Source organism: Thermobia domestica, chromosome 4 (assembly GCF_964235325.1).
Source record: "Thermobia domestica chromosome 4, izTheDome1.hap1.1, whole genome shotgun sequence".
Taxonomy (NCBI): Eukaryota; Metazoa; Arthropoda; class Insecta; order Zygentoma; family Lepismatidae; genus Thermobia; species Thermobia domestica.
In genome coordinates, this window is record NC_137457.1 from 154,839,544 (window position 1) to 154,853,072 (window position 13,529).

The 13,529-nt window shown below is 35.9% G+C and overlaps 1 protein-coding gene across 1 annotated transcript in view; it reads left to right on the top strand.

Annotated features, from left to right (window-relative positions):
• Positions 1-13,529, top strand: part of LOC145683385 (phospholipid scramblase 2-like) — a 1,334,370-nt gene that overhangs the window by 713,416 nt on the left and 607,425 nt on the right. The gene's annotated exons all lie outside the window — the stretch shown is intronic.

Consider the following 13,529-nt stretch of genomic DNA (forward strand, 5'->3'; position numbering starts at 1 on the left):
CAATATTTAAACATTACATTATTTGGTAGTAATGCATAAGATTTTGACATATTACATTCCGGAGGACGCTGATTTGAAAATGTTTAAAATATTGTAAAAATATTCATTTTTCAATAGAGCACACTCGCACGATGAAGCTATAAATCAATTATATGTCTTTATTTTACTCTTCATTTTAGTGGCCCCATTTCTCAACTTTTCCGCTTTGCGCGTATTGCACCCTGAAATAAAACATTTTACCATTTCTTTGCATTATAGAGATTGATGCAACAATATAAAGAGTGTCTTGTTGAGTCTGAATATATTTTCACCATAATGTAATATTGCACTAACCTGCAGTCTCTAGCGTATAGCTTATATTTACACATGTGTAAATACTATTCAGTAGTAAGGAACTTTATTTTAATCCATACTATTTATACTTCAAATGGCCACTCCACTTGCAGTAACAAAAGTTATCTTTCCACAATGCATTTAGATACCATATAGATCTTCCAGATCACTCATTTATATTTCTGATGGAACATATATTATTCCTAAAACTAACAAAGCGCGGGCACGAAATTCAATTACTTGAACTTGCTGTTAATACTTACCTTGAGTATATGACTATTCAATCTTTATGATAAAATGATTTACAGGTATCCGAAGTCTTGTGTTACTGAAACCCTTTTCTAACCAGTGAATCTAAGATTTTCCTAACTTATTGCAAGCCGATGCTACTTTTGCTTAGAATGTAGAGTGCTTTGCTCTCATGTTTGGAAAGAAATTTGGTGCGTTCTAAACCGATAAGTACATACTAACTACATAAAAATCGTATAAAGCATGGTATTTGCTTTTAACAGATGAATATGAAACTGGAAATGTAGTAGATTCCTATTCCACTGGTCAACGAGGCTTTTGTCACTACTAATCAACAGTACACTAAGCAAGGCTTTTGTAAGTACTAATCAACAGTATCCTGAGCAAGGCTTTTGACACCACTAATCAACAGTGTCCTGAGCTAAGTTGAGGGTGTTTAATTCGAAAATGAAATCAGTTTTATCTATGTGTCCCAGTTTCCTCTTGGCATGCAACCACCTCATTCTTTAAATCCTTAATAATCGGTAAAAACGCAGCATATAGTTTATTCTGCCGTACATCAATTTAAATAACTTAAAGATTTATTTATTGAAATAAAGTTGATAGAACGTGAGATACAATCGAGAAAAGTTTAAGAAATTACAGTCTCCCGAGCTCAAGGAACATACACCATTAAATGATTAATGTTTGACAACATTGCCGTTGAGTTTCAACACATAATTGCGTTGTAGTTCTTCTCACCGCTGTCAGAGCATTTTGAGTTCTGATTGCATGCGAGCTGCTTGCTTATTGTTCTAGGTTAGTGAAATTTTAATGTTGTATAGGTTTACAAGAAGAAAATGCTTCTTACCTGTGTCAAGAGTGCAAATTATTTTTATTATATGTGTGAAGAAGTGACTGTCAAGTCGCAAAAACAACAATTCACCTCGCTTGCAAAGAAGTGATACGAACTTTATTTATGCTGTAAGGTTGACGGCCAAGAGAGAAAATGCTTCCCCCCAATTTGCTGTTTGATATGTTTTAGACTTGTGACAAACTTTACCAAAGGTTCACGACATTTGTCGTTCGCTATTCTAATTATTGGCCGTGAAATAGCGGACCACACAACATACTGCTATTTTTGTATAACAAAAATAAGATTTATTACATCGAAAATTGAGAAGATTGTGCAATACCTTTATTATCTGCTATGAAACCTGCATGCCACAGTGACGAATTACTGGTATCACTACCTCTAAAAGATATGACAGTGAGAAACCACGAATCTGTTAATGGGTATGAAGAATGTTTGGAAAATTTAGGATTCACTCATGCAGACCCAACACTTGAATTGTCCTGTGAATCAAATACCAAAAAGATTTTGATGCAGGTTGATCTCAACGATCCTGTTCGTGATTTAAACTTGTCTAAGCCACAATTTGAGCTCTTAGCTTGGCGATTGAGAGGATGGAATCTTCTTTCTCCCAATGTAAAAGTGGCTGTTTTTCATAACCACCATATTGTGTTTCTGAATATTTGTTGAAGGAAGGTGACGTGCTTTTTGCTGCAGTATCGAATCCGCTATGGAGACTCTTGGCCATACACATATTGTAAATAAGTGTCGTTTCTTGATAGATTCTAATAAATTCAGTCTCAAAGCAGTTTTTCACGAAAACAGGAGTACATTTTCTTCTGTTCCGATCCAGCTAACTCTAAGAAGACTTTTAAACTCCTTGTCACTCTTATCCAATGTGACAAACACGAATTGAATATCTTTAGAGATCCATAGGCAATTACTTTTGTGCTTAGAATTCAGCCGTTTTTAAACCTTAATGGAGACAAGGAATACCATGTTAGCTTCAGGAGATCCGGTAACTTAGAGTACGTCAGAAACCGAGTCAAACAAAATTTATACCAAAATTCTATGCACATTTTTGCAGTTCTGTGCACCTTAAAAAATCGGATAATGTTCAAATTCAAATTTTTGAACTGTATAGCAGGCCTGAGTTCGATCAACCGAAAAATCAGCAAACATAAACCAAAATCTAGTTTTGTGCAATAAACCAGTTTTGTGCACCACTTCCCAAGTTTTGGCAGTATCAGATAACAGAGATAAAGCCCCTTGAAAATATTGAGTATACTAGACAATGGAGCTCTTATAACACAGATTCCGGCAAAAATATATCAAACGTTAGCATTTATTTTGTGCAACACCAACCCAGTTTTGTACACCTCAAATAATAGAGACATAGCCCCTTGAAAATAGTGTGTATGCCAGGTACTGGAGTCCGGATAATACTGCTTCCAGCGAAATCAATCGTTAGCATTTATTTTCTGTAATTCTGCGCAATATCTCAACAGTGCAATTCGGCTAACTAATAAATTAGCACTTGAAACTTAAACGTATATTAATAGGCAAATTGCGTACAGTGCTGACCAAAGCAATTGGTATGTCAAATTTTAGTACCCATTCTGGAGAGTTTTTCGCCATGTTCAGAGTTTTGTGCACTTCATATAACATATATATAATCACTTGAAAATAGTGTGTATACAAGTAGCCCAAGTGCATACAGCGGATCCAAAGCAATTGGTATCTAAAAGTTTAGTACTCATACTGGAAATTTCTGTACAATATGTTTCAAGTATTGTGCACTTCATATAACTCATAAATCAGCAGTTGAAAATAATGCGTATATCAATAGGCCAAATTCGTACAGCGCCGACCAAAACAACTTGTATGTCAAGTTTTAGTACCCATTCTGGAGAGTTTTGTGCACTATGTCCAGAGTTCAGTACACTTCATAAAACATATATATAACCACATGAACATAGTGCGTATATAAATAGCCCAAGTAGGTATAAAGTCATCCAAAGAAATTGGTATGTTTAATGTTGCTATTCATTCTGTATTGTTTTGTATATCGTATCCTAAGTTTTGTGTAACTCAGATACTCGAAAAATAATCACTTGGAAAGAATGCGTATATCAACAGCCAAGGAGCGTACAGGACGGACCAAAGTAATTAGTATGTCAAATATTAGCTTTCATTCTGTAGAGTTTAATGCTCCATTTGGTGCAAGTCAAATACCCGAAATATAACCATTGAATATAATGCGTATAACAATAGTTAAAGTGCGTAGACCAAAGCGATTGGCATGTGAAATGTTAATACTCATTCTGAAGGGTTTTGAACTATGTCCTGATACCCGAAATATAACCATTTGAAAATAGTGCATATAACAATAACCGAATAGCACCGACCAAAGCAAATGGTATGTCAAATATCAGTACTCATTCTGCATAGTTTTGTTCACTATGTCCGAAGTTTATGCAACGGAGGTACCAGAAGCATAACCACTTTAAAATAGTGCGTATAACACTAGATAGAGTGCGTACAGTGCCAACCAAACCTCTGTAGAGTTTGTGTACCATGTCTCGAGTTTTGTGGACGTCAGATAATCGAAATATATCTACTTGAACATAGTACTTATCCCAGCCCTCCAAGTGGGTACAATTCCGGCCAAAGCAATTGGTAGGTCAAATGTTAGTACTTACTTTGCAGAATTTTGTGCAGCATGTCCCAAGTTTGCTGCTCCTCAGATAATCGAAAATATCCAGCCTAAGTAGTGAGTATCTCAACCGCTGAAGTGCATGCAATGTTGAACAAAGGAATTGTTATGTCAAACAATCACAGTCATTTTGTAGATTTTTCGTGCACCGTATCCCAAATTTTGTGCAACTAAAATACTTGAAATATATCCACTTGAAAATAGTGCGGATTCCAGAACGGAAGTGCGTGCAATCCCGATCAAATCAATTGGTATGTCAATTATTAGTACTCACTTTGCAGAGCTTTCTGAGCATGTCCCTAGTTTTGTGCGCCAGAGATAACCGAAATATATCCACTTGATAATAGTGAGTATCCCAACCGTCCAAGTGGGTAAAATTCCGGACAAATCAATTGGTATGTCAAATACTACTACTCAGTTTGCAGAATTTTCTGCACCATGTCAGGAGTTTGATGCACCTCAGATAACTGAAATGTATCCACTTGAATCTAGTGCGTATTTCAACCGCCAGACTGTATATAATGTTGAACAAAGGAACTATTATGCTAAATATTATCAATCATTCTGTACAGTTTGTGACTGTCTCGAGATTTGTATAACTCACATAACACATCTGCAACCACTTGAAAATACTAAGTATTCGAATGACCCCACTGCGTGTAATTCCGACCACAATAATTGTTATTTGATTATTACATTTCTGTACACTACCTCCGGTTTCTTGTGTAGCTGAAATAAGAGAGGTATGAGCTTTTGAAATCGTTTATCTAGTTGAGCTGAGTTTATTGTAGGTTTCTCGCCCCTTTCAACAGCGAGGCTAAATGTGATGTTACCTACTGATTAACGTAGAGTCTGAAGTACATTAGCAACCTACGGGAATCGAACCCGGGTCTCCCACTCTAAAGGCGTGTTTATGGTTTTCGTTATGATAAAGTGGCAAGTTTTGTCAACATGAGTATCAACTTGATTTTATTAATTCTTCGCAAGAGAATAAGACTTGTATGTTGAACTGACATTCCGATAACTAAATTATTCCAACAGGTGGTTAATTCTCTTAAGTAGCCTATCAATAAAATTATATTATTATTATTATTATTATTATTATTATTATTATTATTATTATTATTATTATTATTATTATTATTATTATTATTATTAATCACTTAAAAATGGAACTGCGATTGAAGGTATTTCTTCAGAGTTTATTTTTGTCTCCGCTTTACACTGGGTCCTTTTAGTTGTAGTGCGACATTTTCAAATTCGAATTTACACTTCCTCAGAATTTTATCCGATTTCTATCCACTCAAGAGTTCATTTTTACCATTAATATAAACGAGGAGTTGTCCTTCCAAATTTGGTCACTTTTATCAACTGTAGTACGATATCATCAAATTTGAATGTGAACTAGCCCAGATAAGTTTGTTAAAGTTTTGTCCACTTTTGACCAATCAAGAAAACGTTTTGTACCCCTGAAATAAATGATTGAGTGCCACTTCCAAATTGGGCCAGTTCGATCATGTGTTACGCGTCATATTCAAATTCGAGTTTTAACTACTTCAGAATTTTGTCCAATTGTAGTTTATTTTTGTCCAAAAAAGTAGACAAATGTACCATTCAAATGAAGAAATGAAAACCATTTCAAAATTTTTCCACTTCTGCCACTAGCAGTGTGACATCTTAAAAATCGGATTTTTTACTAATTTTCCAATCTTAGCACTTTTCCCATTTTTGTAGATTTCTGTACAGTCCGCAGCAAAAAACCTGCAACATGAGCATGTATAAGTTTATTGAAAAAAATGAAGTATTTTGCTCCAAAACAAGTGTGCAGGGGAGGACTCCGATGTTTCTTCTGGCGTGATTCGTGCCACTTAGACGATATGTTAATTCCCTGGGCTGTTAAGCGTAGCTTCACAATAAACTTTCATGCTCATGTTGCATGTTTTTTGCTGCAGATTGTACCATTAAGTTAATTAAAATTCGAATTTCGGATATGTATAACTACAGGTGATCGAAGTGCCGAGGTTTGAAATGACGCCCCTGGTTAATTTCAATGGTACAAAATTGTTTCTTGGTAGTACAAAAATGTTCAAAAATTTGACACAATTCTAAACATGTTAAAATTCAAATTTGAAGATGTTGAAGTACAGGTGATGGATGAGGCCAAAATTTCAAATGGTCCTCCATAATTTATTTAGATGGTCCAAAATAGTTCTTGTTGGTAGAAAAATGTGAAAAGAAAATCGGACGAAATTTTGAGCTAATGAAAATTCGAATTTGAATATGTCGCGGTGCAGATGGTCAAAGTGGCCAAATAGTGAAATGGCCCTCCGTCATTTATTTACATGGCATATTTTTCTTGATTGGACTAAAATTGGGAAATCATTCTAAGCTAGTTAAAATTTCAATTTGAAGATGTCTCACTACAGGTGATCGAATTGGCAAAATTTTGAAATTTCCCTCCCTCGCTAATTTGAATGGTACAAATATTTTCCTTGGTTGGACAAATTTTGGACTATCTTTTGAGCTAGTTAAATTTGGGATTTTAAGATATCGTTCTAGGACTAAATGGAGTTCTATGAACTACATTCATAACTTTTCGTTGTTATCGCGGATATTTCTTACGTTTTTTTCTGAAATGAGAATTTGAAAAATTGTTGCACTGAGTTTATCTAACATTGCAGAACTTAAGAAGAACTTATTGAATGCCTGTAAGTTCTCGTCAATTTATAGGAATTAGAGATATAATCGTTATTTTATCAAATGAATTGTATTGGCAAACATACACTGCAATTAATATTTTGATTAATTTTCGGACTAAAGAAAAATGAATGGACTTTATTTAAATGTATGAACAGGAACTTTATTTAAATTCAAGCTGCTATATTTCTGTTACCTGAGCACCAGTACCTCTGAACATGGTGCACAAAATTTACAAGTTTACTACCAACATTTAAAGTATTATTGCCTTCGTACCTTCCAATTGACCCATACACACTGGGTCAATTGATATACGCACTATTTGACAGTGGGAAAAACATGCCTATCATACGTAAGTTCGCAATGCAAGTGAGGTTATCATATAAACTCAACAAAATTAGTATTAATTTATTTAAGATAACAATTCACTTAGTCGGCATTGTACGCAAGGGTAGTAGACATAACTACTATTTTCCTGTGGATATATCTCAGTCATGGACATGGTGGACATGGTGCACAAAACTCACCAGAATGACTTTTAACATTTGACATACCAATTAATTTGGTCGGCGTTACATGCACTTCGGCTATCGGTATACGCACTATTTTCAATTGGTTATATTTCAGGTATTTGGGTTGAACAAAACTCGAGACATGGTGCACTAATCTCTAAAGAAGGAGTATTAATGTCTGGTATACAAATTAATTGGACTGCGCTCTGCGCACTTCGGCTATTTGTATACGCAATATTTTCAAGTGGTTATATTTCGGGTATCCGGTCAGTGGTAGAGCGTTCACCTCTTGTGCTTGGGCCCGGGTTCGATGGTACGTAAAACTCAAAGATTTCACTTCATTTCGGGTATGCGGGTTGCACAAAACTCAGGACATGGTGCACAAAACTCTATAGAATGAGTACAAATATTTGGAATAGAAATTGTTCTGGTCGCCACAATACGCACTTAGGCTATTTGTATACGCACTATTTTCAAACGGTTATATTTTAGGTATTAGCTGGTACAAAACTCTACAGGACATGGTGAACTAAACTCTACAGAAGGAGTACTAAAATTTAACAGACCGATTTCTTAGGTTGACGCTATACGCACTTGGGCTACTGGTATACGCACAATTTTCAAATGGTTATATTTGGGATATCTGTGTTGCACAAAATTAGAGATATTGTGCACTAAACTCTACAGAATAATTATCATTACCTGACATTCAAATTGTTTAGTCTGCGTTATGCACACTTGAGTTATTGGTATACGCACAATTTTCAAGTGGTTATATTTTGGGTATCTGGGATGAACAGAACTCGGAACAAGGTGACAAAACTGTACAGAAGAAGTACTAACATTTAACATACAAATTGGTTTGGTCGGCGCTGTACGCAGTTCGGCGAATGGTATGCCCTCTATTTTTAAGTGCTTATAGTCAGTTATTTTGTATGTAGTAAACTTTGTAGACTGTGAACAAAGTTGTGCTAAATATGCTAACAAATAATATTAGTTTGCCTGGAGTCGGTTAAATGCAATCTCTAGTGCCTAGCATAGGTACTATTTTCAACTGGTTATATCTTTGTTATTTGAGGTACGTAAAAGTCTGAAAGTGGTGCACAAAATTGCACAAAATAAGTGCTGAAGTTTTATATACCTTTTGCGGAAACCGGTGTAATCCGAACTCAAGTGTCTGGCATACTCAATATTTTCAAGTGGCTACATATCTGTCATCTCAGGTGCACAAAGCTCGAAAAGGGGTGCAGAAAACTGCACAAAACTCTGTCTAGGAATTGGTATATAATTTTTTGATTTTCGGGTTGGACGAACTGAGGCCTGGTATACAGCTAAAAAATTAAATTTGTATTTTTTTGTTAATTATGGTGAGCAAAACTTGCGATGTGGTGCACAAAACTACACAAAATTTAGGTAAAAGTTTTGTGTGAATCGGTTTCTGACGAACGCCAACAAAACGGATATAATTACTGATAACCAGAGGTAATATGATGATTATGTTGATTAGATGTAACGTCAAATATGTAAATTTATTCCTAGTTCTAATGCCTGTAAGTGACATTTCTGCATGTATATGTATGTCCAATAACTCCATTTACATAGGCCAACCAAGTAACTATTTCAGGTACGAAGAAATAATAAAAGAGCAATGTTGTTGGAAAGAATGTGTCTCGAATCTTAATTGTCGGATTTTCGTAATTGGACCAATCTTTAATGCTCTACTCTGGTATAGTTCCAAAGTGAAAAAAAAAACGTTGCCACGTCTTTGTTAGACAACAATGAAGTGAAGTGCGTGTGGTTTGTATCATCCTGAACCAAGTAGAATAGTAAGGGACGCCACAATGACGGAGATGAAGAAAGACCATATAACAGGCAAATTAAGCCAATAATAAGCCAATAAACGGGAAAAAATGTTAGAAAGAACATTTTCATTTCAACACATTCTATGGACTCTCCTGATTCTCCCCAGAAAAGTCCTAAAAGTCCCATGTGGGCAGCCGACTGAAATGACGTCATCAATATGGCGACCAAGCAACTACGACTATTTATGCTTATGCGGTAATATCTCATCACAGAATTGAGATACAAACTTCGTTCTCGTACCATATTAAAAATAAGGCATTGTATAAATAGTTTCAGCTAATGTTATTATTACGTGTTTCAGCCGTTTTTAAATATGGCGATTATTATCTTAGAAATTAATTTTCTCCGTTTAGTTTTATTTGTTTCAAAGTGATTACTATGAAAATATTAGATATACGGAAAAACACGTCCAAGTAAACGTTATAGAGTGGAGTCTCACCTTTCTAAAGACACCAATATTATTTCTGTATCTTAACAATTAAGCAAACTACTTCATTTTCTGTAGTGCAAGGTGTTTAATTTTTGGCATTTAGATTACGCTAAACAAGTGAGAATATTTTTACAATTTAAGGCGGAAAGACGTTTGGAAAACAAACTTTTAACACATTTTCTTAAAACCGCTGAGACTTATGAGAGAATCGTCAAAAATAGCACATAAGCAACCACCTGAAATGACGTCATCAATGTGGCGACTATGCGAGTACATTCATTTATGTTTATACTCACAGGTTTAGCGTAATCTAAGTGCCAAAAATTCAACACCTTGCGCTACAGAAAATGGAGTAGTTCGTTTAATTATTAAGATACAGAAATAATGTTGGTATTTTAGAAAGTTGAGACTACACTCTATAACGTTTACTTTGATGTGTTTTCCCTATATATGATAGTTTCATAGTAATCTAGTTTAAAACAAATAAATTGAAACGGAGAAACTTTTTTTAAAGATCATAACCGCCATATTTAAAAATGGTGACAACACGTATAAAAGACTTTAGCTGAAATCATTTATACAATGCCTTATCTTTAATTTGTCACCAGAACGAAGTTTGTATCTCAGTTCTGTGATGAGATATTACCGCATACGCATAAGTAGTTGTAGTTGCATGGCCACCATATTGATGACTTCATTTCAGGCGATTGCCCACATGGGATTTTTTTAGGACTTTTCTCTATAGTATCATTGAATAACTAGACGTTAATATTGATTTCATATTATGCTCCTTACAATAGTCCTGCCAGAGGCGCGAAACGAACTGTGAACCTTTGTCCGAGACAATGGCATTAGGATAAGGAAACAAATAGAAATAATTCTTTTCCAACACTGAAATTAAACCTTTTATATGAGCAGTCTTTAGAGGAAAGAAACAAACAAACCTAGAATAAATATCAATAATAGATAAAATATAATAATAACCATTACTAACTGGGAGCCTCCCAACGAGGTCTACCGCTAGACGGTCGTGAGGTCGACTAGCTTCTATATGAATTTCTTCTTTAAGTATGACTTGATTGGCGAACTTTGTCTCAGCACAATCAAGACAATCTCTGATATACTGTCGAATTGACAGCCTTTGTTTCTTCCAGTAAAATAAAGAACGACATAAAGACACACATTTCCTGGCCCCAAAATGACCACGCGAATGGACCATTCCAATTATTTCTTTTACTAACTCTTGAGGAATAACCAAAAGCAATTGGTTCGAATTTCTATGCTTGAAATATAACAAACCTTGATAACAAGTGACATGTTCTGGAGAACTATCCAATAAAGACCTTAACTTAATACTAAAGTCATCATACTGTTGCTTTTCCCTGACTTTCTCCTGGTTGAAAAGAGACGAATCTTGAACAGACAAGAAATTGACATGATACTCTTCTAACTTCGAAGGTACTTCCGGTGGATTCCTACTCAATGTATCCGCTACGAAATTTAGACTCCTAGGACAATGCTCGAACACAAGGTCAAACCTTTGTAATTTAAGAAGCATTCGAGTCGTCCTAGTATCTAAGTTCTTCATAGAAAAAGAATGAGTGACGACAGCATTATCCGTATGAATATACGTAGTTCTTCCAAGAATATATTGTGAAAAACGTTCACTCAGAAACAAAACAGAGAGCAATTCCAACTGAAAAGAAGACAATGAAAGTTCGTGAGGTTTAACTCTGCGACTAGCGTAGGCAATGACGTTTGGATGATCGGACCCGTAAGGGTACTGTGCCAGAAAACCAGCCAAATTCTCTGAACACGCATCCGAATGGATGTGGAACGGCAAATTGAAATCAGGTTGTCCCAACGCAGGCGGTTTACTGACGATTTCCCGCAATTTATAAAAGAGATCCAAAACTTCAGGAGTGAGTTTATACTTAACATCCTTCTTAATAAGATCGTACAATGGAGAAGTAACAGTCGAATAATTTGGAATGAACCGCTGTCGCCATCCCAATAATCCTAGAAATTGACGCATTTTCTTCTTGGTTTTCGGGATGGGATAGCAACGAATTGGCTCATTATGACGTGGGTCAACTTTAACAGTTTGACCACTAATGACATGTCCCAGGAAGTTCACTTCCCTCAGAAGGAAACAACACTTCCGGAAATTCAAGGAAAAATTTCCACGCTCGAAAATTTCGAACACGCGCTCCAAATGGGCGAAATGTTCGTCTAGAGAAGTACTAGATATTAAAATATCATCCAGGAATAAAGTGAAGAAATCTTTAGTACTTTGGTCGAAGTAACTATGTATGATGCTCTGGAAAATGGCGGGCGCACTCTTGATTCCTTGAGGCAAGACCAACATCACGTACTGGCGTCCTTTATAAACAAAACTCGTACAGGGGTATGACAAGGAATGGAGACCTACGCCATAGTATCCTGACGAACAGTCAAACTTTGAAAAATATTGCGCTTTCGCTACACGGTTCAATATATCACCTATTGGTTCCACCTGAGCCTTAGGAGCCCGGACACGGTAGTTCAGTAGGCGAAAGTCAATTACAGGTCTCACAGCACCAGACGCCTTGCGAACACAATGCATGGGGTTCCGGTACGGTGAGGTCTGTTCACGGGCTATGCCTAATTCAATCCATTTTTGCAATTCTGCCTCAAATTCCATTTCCATGGATTTTGGCACAGAATAATAGGGTTCTACAACAGGTTCTTCGTCAGTTAATTCTATCTTGTACAAGGGCGTTCGTATCCTACGAGGGTACTCGCAGAAAATATTACGATATCGAAGTAACAAATTATATAAACGTTGCTTAACGTTAGTACCTAAATATTCTCGAGATGAAATGTAGTCCTGAATTTCAGTTTCCGAAAGGTTAGATTCAGGAACTATATGCACATCTGACACAGAAAGAACAGCTGAATTTTCTACTGGAGGAGAAACCTCTAAAGTATTAACATCAGAGCACGAAAGTTCAAAGGCGAGTGATTCCTGCTTATCGGATGGCCATTTAGTCCTCCCGATCTCATCCTTGTTTGAAGACAAAGCTACCATAAGAATACTAGGTTAATCAGTCGAAGTCACAACAAGACTACCAGCATTATCACGCAGTCTGATTTCCTTTCTCTCCCTATCAATAACAGCTTTAAATTTGTCTAAAAATGGACAACCCAAAATAAGATCAGTTCGAAGATATTTTATAACAAACAACGGAATATCAAATAAATGACCCTGAATATTTAAACTAAATATCTGGACACCTTGAACTGAAAATTTTTCTGTACCGGCAAAGGCACCCAATGACAAACCAGTATATGGTCGCAATTTAGCAGATGAGAATTTTAATTTCAACTGTTTCCAAATATTCCAGTCCAAAAGGCATAGATCTGACCAACAGTCAATAGTACAGGTTAATTGGACTCCTCCAATGTTCCCTTTGACAACAGGGGAAGAAGAAAAATAGTAGTCGGGCTTTTCTTTTTCTTCATCCTCCTCAACTACAAAGTTTACATTAAATGACATAGCATTATTACTCTCGGTATTGTTTACATCTCCAGATAATGACTCCACCAAGACATTATAAGTTTTGACGTTAGTTTCTGAATCATTATCTACGAGGACTGGAGAAATACAGGAGTCGTTTCCCCCCGTGTTCGGAAAAGACTGCAACCTTAGTTTTCCGTAGATGAAGGTTGATCTTCCCTCGGATTGGAAGATGCTTCATCTCGTCTCCTATCATTATTTTGATATCTCCCGTTACGTCCTCGATTTCTTCCACGATAACGGTTTCTACCATTTACTCGATATCGATTATTATACTGATAATTATTACTATTATTGTTATTTCTGCTTTCAGTCTGAGCATAGCTTAAAAATTCAGT